The 12,723-nt window shown below is 36.6% G+C and overlaps 1 protein-coding gene and 1 pseudogene across 3 annotated transcripts in view; both read left to right on the forward strand.

The window, feature by feature from the left end:
• Positions 1-12,723, forward strand: part of RBMS3 (RNA binding motif single stranded interacting protein 3) — a 1,456,421-nt gene that overhangs the window by 504,313 nt on the left and 939,385 nt on the right. The window lies entirely within an intron of this gene.
• On the forward strand, positions 11,357-12,355 carry LOC101044105 (mesoderm-specific transcript homolog protein-like; annotated as a pseudogene).

Below are 12,723 nucleotides of genomic sequence, written 5' to 3' on the forward strand. Positions count from 1 at the left end.
ATGATCTGTGTGTTGATTTTTCCCTCCCATCAAATCAAGGCAAGTTAGCATCATCAGAAACTGTCTCAGTTATAATCTGTCACCTTGCTTCAGATTTTGAGATGCCCACAGAATTCACAAGTCCTGAAACTAGTCATGCTTGCCTGAAAGACTTTTTGCATGTAATTTTTAGTGTTATTATGCATTGACTTATTTTTTAGCATATGATACGTATGGGAGGGTGTGGGTGTCTGTGTGTACAGGTATGTATTTTAATGCACACTGTGGTTGAGCTTAAGTAGGATTTGAGCTGCAAATTGAACATTTTATAGACGGCAATATGACTTTGGTTAAATGTAGCACTTTGGGGTCAGAGCACGTAGGTGTCAACGATGACTCTGTCATTTACTGATTTTGCTTATTTAGCCAGCTACCTTTGTTCTCCAATACTCAATTTCTCCTTCCTTCAAATAGTGATCATGATAGAGTCTTCTCTGTAGAATTTTTTTTTTTAGAGAGTTTAATGAGACCTTGCAAATAAAATCCATAGCATGGTGGTGCCAGGTATTAAATGCTCAGTAAATTTTATCTTTTATTCTTCTTCTTGATAAAGACATTGAGCAAATGTTCAGGAAATTTCCAACCCAAATAGAAATATGATTATATTGGTTAAAAGGAAATTGACATGTCTGGCATTATGGATATCAATACCCTTGCCCTTAAGCAACACAGAATACAGGGAGGATATAGTAAAGGATTATACCACAGTTGACTAACTGTGATGGAGAAAGATGTGGCCAAGACAATATGAAAAAGCAGGGGTACCTTTCCTTTGTGTTGGCAAGAAGAGAATAAAGAGAAGTCTTCTTGGAGGAAGCGAGGTCTAGCTTTAGTCCTGAATGGTGGACAAGAAGTTCACAAAGTGAAGGGAAAATTATTCTAGGTACAGATGGAAGAATAACATAATAATCTAGGAAAATACAACTAAACTGAATACAAGCGAAAATCTTAAAAAACTAGGTTACATCAAAAGAACTGAACTTAATTTCTGGCATAAATTTGTATGACATCAGAACCTCATTGAGGAAGTAAATAGCTCATTGGGCAGCTCTTATTTAGGCAGTGCTGTGAATATCTGGCTTAACTTCTGCCCTTGAACAAAACTTAATAAAATAATAGTGACTGTTATTTATTGAATACTCACTATAGGCCAGATACTGAAGTTGCATGTTCTATACTCATTGTCCTCTTCAAATATATTTCATCTATTGTAAGCTACATATGATAAGCATGCCATCACTCCAGAGACCTGTGTAGCAACTATAAGGAATGTTAAACAGAGTTTGAATTCCCAACCCTCTTTATTCTGTCCAGGTTTTTTATATTGTAAGGATTAGAATTGCATATCCAAAGATTTTACTCACTGCTGTTACCACTTAGTTTTTTGATATGGCAATCTTTAATACTTTGAGATTCAAAATAAAGTTATTACCAGTGTATAACTTTCCTAAATGTCAACAACAAAACTTACAACTTGTTAACAGCTGATGGAGTTTGAAATTTTATGTTCCTTATCTTCTAGCTGTCATTCCTTTCCCTTGAAGGAACAGCATAGATACTTAACTTTCTGTAAGAGTTTGTCGACACAGGTGGCCTCCAAAGAAAGCCATAAAAGGTCATCAGCCTTCTAGGTAAAGAACCCTACAAAGTGCTACTGAAACAAGAAAAAGTAGTGGAGGGGCCCTATCCTTCCTTTTTATGGAAGACAATCATTAGGATTGTGTAAGACCTTGTAACCTTGAAGTTAAGCTCTTTGGCAAAAGTATAGTCTCTGTTGGAAATGTAAGGAGCCCTGATGACCATGCCTAATCCCTGGTTAGAATTGCTTCTTTTGAATGCTAACGTGCCCGTCAGACTTAGAGAAAGTTCCTAGATTCATTATCTGTAGAAAAGAAAAGTGTACTTTTTCATGGGTATTGACCCTGTCTTGTGCACTTGCTTCCAGTGATCACAATGGACTTGCCAGTGCTAAGTAACTGTGCCCTGTCTAAAAGGTTTAATTGTGATGAATTGAGCTAATAAATGTTTAAGTGAATGATGCAGCTACTGAGTGAATTGTCTTGATGGGATATTCCTGCTTTTCCATATCTCTCCACTTCTTAACGTTAAACACTGAACACCCCCAGAGACCCAACACCTGTTACTTTTGGTTAGTTGCCATTTTTTCTTCTGAAGTCTGGATTTCCATGTGTCTTATAGCAAAGAACATTTAAAGGGAAATCATCTAAAATGAATAGTAAATATCTAGCTACCCATGCCTTACCACAGAAGCCATTGCCAATTGATTATAGCACCCTTTTTGGCTGACCTACAAAGCCTTCTCATCTCTGCTCTGACAGCACTATCAAAGAAAGGGAATTGGCAGGTGAGATGAAACCTGTTAGTCCTTTGCACCATTGTCATATTTTTCACGCTTCAGGGGATCAAGTGTAATTGAGCAAGAAGGAATAAATTCATCTAATATTGTGAGAAGAAAAAAGTTTATATGTAGATATGTTTGTTCGGTGTGTATCTATTAACATGCACTTGAGGGAGAGAGAGAGGACTATTAGTTGATTATATACAGGCAATCAGTATAACTATATATAGAGTTTTCGTAGTCTATAATATATTCAATTAGTACACTGTAGAAAGTAATGCATTTGTAATATTCTTCCGTTATCGACCTTTATTATAAATAACGTTTGATAGATCAATAGGATGATTATAGTTAGCATTAATCCACTGGACATTTTGAAATAGCTGGAAGACAATAATCAAATGTTCCTAGCATAAAGAAAAGATAAATATTTTAGGTGATGGATATCTTAACTACCCCAATTTGATTATACAGATGTATCAAATTATCACATGTACAGGGAAAATATGTACAGATGTTACATATCAATTAAAAGAGATAAATCATTTAAATCAAATCATACACTCACAAAACCTATTTTATGTATCCTTACAAATAGTAGCCTATATGGTCAAAAGCTAAACATTTTTGCAGGGGTTTACAAATGGGAAATAGTTCACATTGATTTGAATGTCATGCCAAAACTAGGCAATACTTTGTACTTTTCATCATTGTATGAGAAACAAAAATGTGAGTTGAAAGGAAAGTTCTTATGTCCCTATTCTCCGTAACTGAATAGAAGTTCTCCCTCCTTTAATTTTGTGTTTCATCCAGAGTAGAGTAGAAAGTTTCATCATCTCTTCATGTCATTTCAATTTGCCAAGTGTTTGCTTTTTTTAAAATAGTTCTAACACAATCTTAGATGACTTGAACATCTTATTTCTGACAGGTTTCCTATGTATCCATTAGACTTATTTACCAGTTGCTCAGTTTTCAGGCAGGGACATCTGTAGTTTGAGTTAATTCAACCAAGTTCTAGTAGACAGAAATTTAAAAGACGATTTTGCTGCTGCTTCTTCAGGGGAAGATAATTCTCTTACTTTGTAAAAACCGTATTATATTACCTTAATGTTTCTTTTAAAAAATTTACCAGCAGTTTCAGCAGCTTTTACTTTCTTCTGAAAATACATTCTAAACAGAAGTAAGAGTAATAAAATTAGTCATCTCGGTGATAGAGGTTTTTCTTTGGGTCTTTTGCTTTCTCTTTCATCGTTCAAACTTTATCATGCTTACATATGACATTAAACAAAATATAATTTTCCTCTAACGTTGAATAGACAGATGAATGAATTTCAGTAACTTTTTCGATAAATGGTTTGAAAAGAACAACTTGTCCTGGAAAAATGATATTTGCCACTGTATTGTATTGGAAAGTGATTTTTCATCTGACCAGTTGTAATACTCTATTTATGGAAATTACAGTCATTTTGAAAAACATTTTCTGTCTGTTAACTTCCTAGGCATTTTTTTTTTTTTTTTTTTTTTTTTGAGACGGAGTTTCGCTGTTGTTACCCAGGCTGGAGTGCAATGGCGCGATCTCGGCTCACCGCAACCTCCGCCTCCCGGGTTCAAGCAATTCTCCTGCCTCAGCCTCCCGAGTAGCTGGGATTACAGTTGCCTGCCACCACGACCGGCTAATTTTTTGTATTTTCAGTAGAGATGGGGTTTCACTGTGTTAGTCACAATAGTCTCTATCTCCTGACCTCACGATCCACCTACCTCAGCCTCCCAAAATGCTGAGATTACAGGCGTGAGGATTCCATTTAAATTCTTAAATGGCAAAATTATTAACTTGGAAGTTTAGGACTGAGAAGCAAACATTAATATCTGCTTGTCAGACTTTGAGAAGAAGTTATTTAGAAAGTTAGCTGAATGTTAGCACACATTGAAAAGTGACTCCCTGGTCAATTTGAATACTCTCAAAAACAAATTTAAAGTCTCTTTTTACCCTATAATGTCTGGAAAGCTGACCGTGTCATTGGTTTTAGAGAGAAAGAGAAGGGAAATATATATGAGAAACTGAACCCCCTCTTGTACTTGCTTCTTGGAGGACAGAGAATTTAGAAGATGCACAGCTAGAGGCTAGGAGGAAGACAAGTTGGGTAAAAGAAATGGAACCGTAAGAATATTAATATGTCTTTGATTGTAGAAACATATGGAGTCAATCGCAGACCTTGCCACAGGGGCTAAAAATTAGCATTTGTGTGAGACAAATGTAGTATGTCTCTGTTTATATTATTAAGAATCTGTATGGGAATTTTCCCCTACATTTCTAGTGTTTTTAATCCAATGCTAGGAGAAGGGTTAGCAGTAAGACGCTTTCTCCGTGTTCCTCTTTAATTACCCCTCTTTACTCCTCAGAAAATAAATTTGTTTGTGTTGAAATTAAAGTTAATGGTAGTAGTGGCACTAACAATATCCTGACTGCTGAAATATCTGCTTACAGAGAATCATGTGAAATATTAGGAAAAAAATGGCTTTTACTCTAAGTAAAATCCAGTGAAATTTTAGAACACTTTGGTGATAAATACATTTCTGGGCATGTTTTCACATTGAAGTTACATTTTACACAGTATCCTAAAGTTAGTGTATAAGAGAAAAAAAAAATCTTACCCCAACAGATTTCCACTTTAAAAAAAAATCTCCTTTCATTTCAAGACCTTCATGCTCTGAATGTCACTTTCACCCCAGCGTGAGCTAACCCATGGAAGATTTATATCTTTTGACTTACCTGATTCTGAGTCACACACTCAATGAGTGAATGATGGCAAGAATAAGTCACTGATATATCTTTGTAAATGTGTTCTAGAATGTAGAATTTATATTAGTTAAATGTACATATAATATTTTATTTATCCTTTTTAAAGTGCATAATTAAATAATGACTACAATACAAATCATGTTTATATTTATGTAACAGGAATAATTTTTGCCCATTATTAATGCAATAGAGACAGTGCTATTAAGCAATTGCTTACATATCTTGATCCACTTACTGCAATTTGTATCTGACCTCCCAATCCTTGGGCAGTTTTACCTGCTGTTAGCCATTGTTATTCTATCTCAGCTATCTGTAATGAGCTGTTCACTATCTGCAAGCAGCTCAGAACTGACTGCAGAATGAAGAGGTCCTCAGTGGTCAGTAACTCTGGCAGACAATAAGATTTGCTCTTCCTTTTACATATCTTAGCCACATTATCCAATAGTAAAATAGATATATGTGGCCTAGTCCATAGACATATAAGAAAATAAAATTTGAAATATTACAAGATAATTCAGATTGAAGAAAGTAGGTCATATTTGAGATAGAGTGCTTTCAGAAGTTGCACTCATTTGTCATATAGGACATATTAATTGATTAAACAGAAAGAGGTAAATAATATTAACATAAGTGGTAGATTATTAAAGTAATGGTTCCCAATGATTTACATCTCCCCTTCTTCTCATGCTTGCTTAGTTCAATTCCGCATTGACTCTAAACTTGGCCTTATGACTTGCTTTCATCAATAAGACATTAACAAATATAGGACTGGTATATTGTGACCAGCTCTCCTGTAGCATTGGCACCACGTGAAGAAGCCCAGGCTAAAATGCTAAAGACATACATCCCAACTGACAGCCACCACAAACCTCCAGACAAGAAGGTAGGGTCATTTTGTACCATCACGCCCCATTTGAGCTGCCAGTGAGGAAAGCCATATGAATGAACCAAGGCAAGACTAACAGATGAACCACCAGCTGAATCCAGACCAAACTGCTGGTCATATGTTAATTAATGGCAACTAAAGCCATTATATTTTGGGACTATTGGTTACACAACAATAGATTGCTGATAAAATAAGTAATTATGTATTTCAAATAAGTTTGCTTTCTTCCTCTTTTTAAAAATTTTATACAATAAAAAGTAAAAGGGTAGGTAGGTCAAGCCTGATGCAGGGGATTGATGGTGTCATCAAGGGGCTTTCTATCTTTAATATCTTAGTTTTCTGTTTATGACATAAAACTTTCACCTTCATCTATGCTCAGGGAAAGATGAATGGAAAACAACTTTATCTACTGTTCCTGTTCTATGGATTGGGAACGCTGTACACTGTCAGACATTGTTAGCAGACTTCTGTGTTTTATTGGAAAGGAGCGTGTCATCTGGCCACTTCTAGCTGCTAGGGTGGCTGGTTGTGGAAGTGAATATTTAGCTTTTTCAGCTGCTTTAGTAAATGCACGGAAATGGTTTGTAGAATGGCTGCTATGTTATTCAGTCAACAATGTCAGATAAATTTCCTTTCTCTCACATTCTTTTATTTTCTATTTATTACTTGAAACCTAAAAAATAAAAGAAATGGAATACATCTGAATTTATATCCATTCATTATTTAGGCAACATTCTTTTGACCCTCAGTTTTCTGGTTTCTTCATAGTTATGAGACTATCCTGGCTAACAGAGTGAAACCCCGTCTCTACTAAAATTGCAAAAACTTAGCTGGAGGTGGTGGCACATGCCTGTAATCACAGCTACTCAGAAGTCTGAGTCAGGAGAATCACTTGAACCCAGGAGGCAGAAGTTGCAGTGAGCCCAAATTGTGCCACTGCACTCCAGCCTAGGTGACAGAGTGAGACTCTGTCTCAAAAATGAATAAATGAATAAATTAAATAACCTCGAGGCTTAAATAAAGTGAGTTAATATTTATACAATACATAGTAGAGTATATAGCACCAGGAAAGCTGAGACTGCATGTGTTCGTTTACTTCCTTATGTCCAGAACTGTGTAGAGTGGTTAGCAAATAAGAGAAACTGTAAAATGAATGAATGATGACAGAATGACTGCATGACCGTCTGACTGACTTAAGAAACAGACAGGTTCTAGCTGCCTTTCTTTCAACTATATTTTATCATTTTTAAGTATAGGTCAGGCACAGTATAGATAAAAATTATATTTCTGAGTCTTCAGATGTTAGCAAAATGCCCAGCACGTAACGTATGGTCAACAAGTTTTAGTTGATGATGATAATGATGATAAATAAGGCTAACAGCTTACAGTAATTATACTGAATGATTCTATTTTTCTTCCAAAATAATGGCTAAATTTTTAAATAGAATGAATTGTATATTCCTCTGGTTGTTTGATTTATGTATATTTTAGAAGTAGAACTTTGAAAAAACCTTGTTCAACTTTGAAATACCAGGACAAATGTTCACCATGTGCTGTACGACGCTTAAGGCATTTAATATAACTGGACCTCTGTAGCACATTGCTTTTCTTTCTTAAACAACATAAATTTGCTGAGCTAGACCTTAGAGAACTATGATTTGTTGACATGAATTCAACATGATCCCAACCTGCATAGTAAGAATGTTTTGATTTCTTTGCCAACTTTGATTCTTTTGCCAAGTTTTGTGGAACATGTTTTTGGTCTTGGCAATCTCCCGCATATTAGCTATCCCATTCCTTCTAATTTCCAGGGAGAGACATTAATTATTTTCCTTTGCACTCCTGGGAGTGAAACATATGAAATTACTAGACAATGCCAGTAAATGGTTTTCCCTGAGAAGTATTAAGTGGGGATGGTATTGAGAACTTCTAAAAGTTGGAGACTTGGTCTCAGTGGTTCACTCTCAGCTGGTATTTTTCAGTTTATTGTTTCACTCAATCACAATAAACATAAGTAAGTTGAACTGTTAAAGTTGTCCGTGAAGATGTAAAAGATGTTTTTCCATTTTTATTCACAAGAAGTACCTTCTTGATGAAAACTCTAGGGGGATGTGGAAATCTGTAATGTTAGATTTAAGGAGAAAAAGTTAAAACACTGAGAACATGAACTAGAAAATATGTTAAGATAAAAACAAAGGATACTGATGCCACAGAGGCTAGCTTTCCATCTGGCAAATGAAGAAATGATGTGAGTTGTATAAGCAGGGAACTCTCAGTTTTGAAACAAATTTGTGCTGCAATACTTGGGACCTGTTTTTTGATTTTCAGAAAATGTATTCATTTATGTATTCAGTAAGTTTTTTTTTAAATAATTCAGTATAGAGAAATGTTATTTTAATTATTTCTTTTAACTTTTAAGTTTGGTGGTATATGTGAAGGTTTGTTACATAGGTATATACATATCACAGAGGTTTGTTGTATATAATTATTTCATCACCCAGGTACTAAGCTTAGTTCCCAATTGTTACCTTTTTCTGCTCTTCTCCCTATTTCCACTCACCTCCCTCAGGTAGACCCCTAGTGTCTGTCGTTTTTTGCTTTGTGTTAATAAGTTCTTACCATTTAGCTCCCACTTACAAGTGAGAACATGTAGTATTTGGCTTTCTGTTTCTGTGTTAGTTTGCTAAAGATAATAGCCTCCAGTTCTATCCATGTTCCTGCAAAAAGCATCTCATTTTTATTTATGGCTGTATAGTATTCCATAGTAATATACTGTACCATGTGTTCTTTAGCGAATCTGTAGTTGATGGACATTTAGGGCTGATTCCACGTCTTTGCTATTGTGAAGAGTGCTCTAATGAACATCCATTGGCATGTATCTTCAGAATGATTTATACTCCTATGGAGTATAAATAAATAATGGAATTGCTGGTCGAATGCTAGTTCTGCTTTCAGCTCTTTGAGGAATCATATACTGCTTTCCACAATGATTGAACTAATTTACACTCCAACCAATAGTGTTTAAGTGTTCCCTTTTCTCCACAATCTCGCCAGCGTCTGTTATTTTCTGACTTTTTAATAGTAGCCATTCTAACTGGTGTAAGATGGTATCTCATTATGGTTTTGATTTGCATTTCTCTAATGATCAGTGATATTGAGCTCTATTTCATATGTTTGTTGGTTACATGTATGTCTTCTTTTTAGAAGTGTCTGTTCATGTCCTTAGCCCACTTTTTAATGGAGTTGTTTGCTTTTCTCTTGTAAATTTGTTTTTTATAAATGCTGGATATTAGACCTTTGTCAGATACATAGTTTAGAAATATTTTCTCCCATTCTGCGTGTTGTCTCTTTAATCTGTTGATAGTTCCATTCACAGTATAGACACCTTAAGTTTAATTAGATCCTACTTGTTAGTTTTTGCTTTTGTTGCAATTGCTGTTGGTGTATTTGGAATGAATTCTTTGCTTGTTCCTGTGTCCAGGATAATACTGTCTATGTTGTCTTCCAGGGTTTTTGTAGTTTGGGGTTTTACATTTAAATATTTAATTTACCTTTTTGTTTGTTTGTTTGTTTGTTTGTTTTTTCTTTTGAGATGGTGTCTCGCTCTGCCATACAGGCTGGAGGGCAGTGACACTATCTCAGCTCACTGCAACTTCCACCTTCCAGGTTCAAACAATTCTCATCCCTCAACCTCCTGAGTAGCTGGGATTACAGGTGTCTGCCACCATACCCGCCTAATTTTTGTATTTTTAGTGGAGACGGGATTTCACCATGTTGGCCAGACTGGTCTTGAACTCATGAACACAAGTGATCTGCCCTCCTCGGCCTCCCAGAGTGCTAGGATCACAGGCGACAGGCACTGGGCCCAGACTTTAATCCATCTTGAGTTTATTTTTATATATGGTTTAAGGAAGGGGTCCAGCTTCAATCGTCTGCATGTGGCTAGCCAGTTATCCTAGCACCATTTACTGAATAGGGAGTCTTTTTCCCATTGCTTGTTTTTATCAGCTTTGTTGAAGACAGGGTGATCCTACATGTGTGGCCTTATTTCTGTGCTCTCTATTCTGTTCCATTGGTTTATGTGCCTGTTTTTATACCAGTTCCATGCTCATTTGGTTATTGTAGCCTCGTAGTATAGTTTGAAGTTGGGTAACTTGATGCCTTCAGCTTTGTTCCTTTTGCTTAGGATTGCCTTGGCTATTCAGGATTTTATTGGTTCCATTTGAATTCTAAAATAATTTTTTATAGTTCTGTGAAGACTGATAGGAATAATGTTAAATTTGTAAATTGATTTGGGCAATATAGCCATTTTAATGATATTGATTCTTTCTATCCATGAGCATGGGATGATTTTTCATTTTATTGTCACTTTTCTGATTTCTTTAAGAAATCTTTTGTAATTCTCATTGTAGAGATTTTTCATCTCCCTGCTTAGTTGTATTTCTAGGCTGTGTGTGTGTGTGTGTGTGTGTGTGTGTGTGTGTGTCAAATGTGAATGAGAATGCCTTTCTAATTTGACTCTCAGTTTGGCTGTTTGGCTATTGATGGTGTATAAGAATGCCAGTGGTAATTGGTGCATTGATTTTTGTATCCTGCAACTTTGCTAAAGTTGTTTTTCAGATAGAGGAGCTTTTAGGCTGATACTATAGGGTTTTCTTGATAGAGAGTCACGTCATTTGCCAACAGAGAAAGTTTTACTTCTTCTCTTCCTGTTTGGATGCCCTTTATTTGTTTCTCCTGCCTGACTTCTCTGGTTAGGACTTTTAATACTGCTTGGAGTAGAAGTAGTGAGAGAGGGAATCCTTGTCTTGTGTTGGTTTTCAAGGAGAATGATGCTAGCTTTTGCCTCTTCAGTATACTGTTGAGTGAGCTTTTCAGGACTCTTCACCTCAAAACAACACACTATACTTTCTCATTACCACATGGCATGTACTCTAAAATAAACCACATATATGGGCATAAAGCAATCCTAAACAAATGTAAAAGAACCAAAATCATACCAAACATACTCTAGGACCACAGTACAATAAAAATAGAAGTCAAGACTATGAAAATTGCTCAAGACCATGCAATTACGTGGAGAATAAACAATATTCTCCTGGGTAACTTTTGGGTAAATAATGAAATTAAGGCAGAAATCAAGAAGTTCTTTGAAAATAATAAGAACAAAAATACAACTTACAGGCATGCACAACTGGTTTCCCCAAACATGGAGTCAGGAAGCCCAGGCCTTGCCTGAATCAGGATGAGGGTGTGGTGGAGCTGCTAACTGTACCTGCACATCCCACCCCCTCAACTCTCCCCTGCCCTTCACTCATGGAAGTCTTCAGGCAAGTTTTTTCACTTACAAGGGATTGTATATCATCTACCAAGAGTCAGTGTGGTTCTGGAGATAGTTGTACTTTTGCACAGCTTTCCAATATCCAGCTATGATTAGTACAAGATTTGGGAAGGTCTGATCTTGAGGTTTCGTGGAGTACTTGTCCTTGATGTTTTAGGATTTGGCTTTAGTGACAAACCGTGACCACATCACTGTTCCATATTTGAGCAGACCAGTGTTGTGGAAGCACTTTTGTGGCATCTGGGTCTCCAGAACCACAGGACCAACGTTTTGTCTCATGACTATGGAGATATTGTTGCTCAGGAGCTGCTCTACAAGTAGAAGCAGAATCAATCTGGTAGGCTTACCATAAAGAGTACGTGGTCTGTCAGATGGAGGTATCTTTCCTGAGTCTCACTGTCTGCTCTTTCTCCAAAAGCTACTCAAAGATAGAGGTGTGCTGTCACCCATCCTCATGTGGTTGATGAACTTCTTTGTATTCTCTCGAGGTCTCACCTCAGTCTTTGGGCCGTGTACTCGGCCCTATGAGAGTGAGTTGTGGGATGGGACATGTGGGCAGGTATCTGCAACAATAATGGGAACTTAGTCATTGACAGTTTCTTACAGTACATTAATCAGAGAAAGAAGTTTAAAAGGTGCTGGGTGGGAGCTCTTGCCTCTGAAACTCTCCCCATTAATTTTATCTGTCAGCTATTGGATCCTGTAAATCCCTATCCAGAGTTGTTGGAGCTATACAGGAAAATGCTGCCATGGTCCACGATGTTGATTCTGGATGACCACATTAGCCATTATCCACAGTGGGAGGATCCCATGGGCTTCTTTAATGCATATATGGGTTTCATCAACTCCTTTTTAGCTGGAAAGAGTAGCTTCCCTGTATTACGTCCCCTACTCCCTTATCTATTGTATATTCCACTTAGGAAGAAATGATCAGAAGAGGTCCTGGCCATCAAACCCTATTCTCTTGCAAAAATCCACTTTACTCAAATTGGTGAACAGGGTATAGGAAGAAGCCAGGAGGAGCTCTGGCTAAGGTTGACATAATAGTCTACCTCCCATTATTTTGATATCTGATCAAATGTACAGACGTGCCTTTGTTTTTGTGTTATTGGGAAATTCTGATGAGCACTACTATTCACTGATGCAGAAAGACGTTATTTTGCATAAAAGACTTTTTAACACTTTGGACTTTTCTGAAGTATTTACAACTGCTACTTTCTGGCCCAGCCCTAAAAGGAATTCTACAGTATGAATGAGGAGAAGGGCACCCCTTCCCTCTCCTTGAAGGCTTTATGGGC

This window comes from Saimiri boliviensis, chromosome 9 (genome assembly GCF_048565385.1).
Source record: "Saimiri boliviensis isolate mSaiBol1 chromosome 9, mSaiBol1.pri, whole genome shotgun sequence".
NCBI lineage: Eukaryota > Metazoa > Chordata > Mammalia > Primates > Cebidae > Saimiri > Saimiri boliviensis.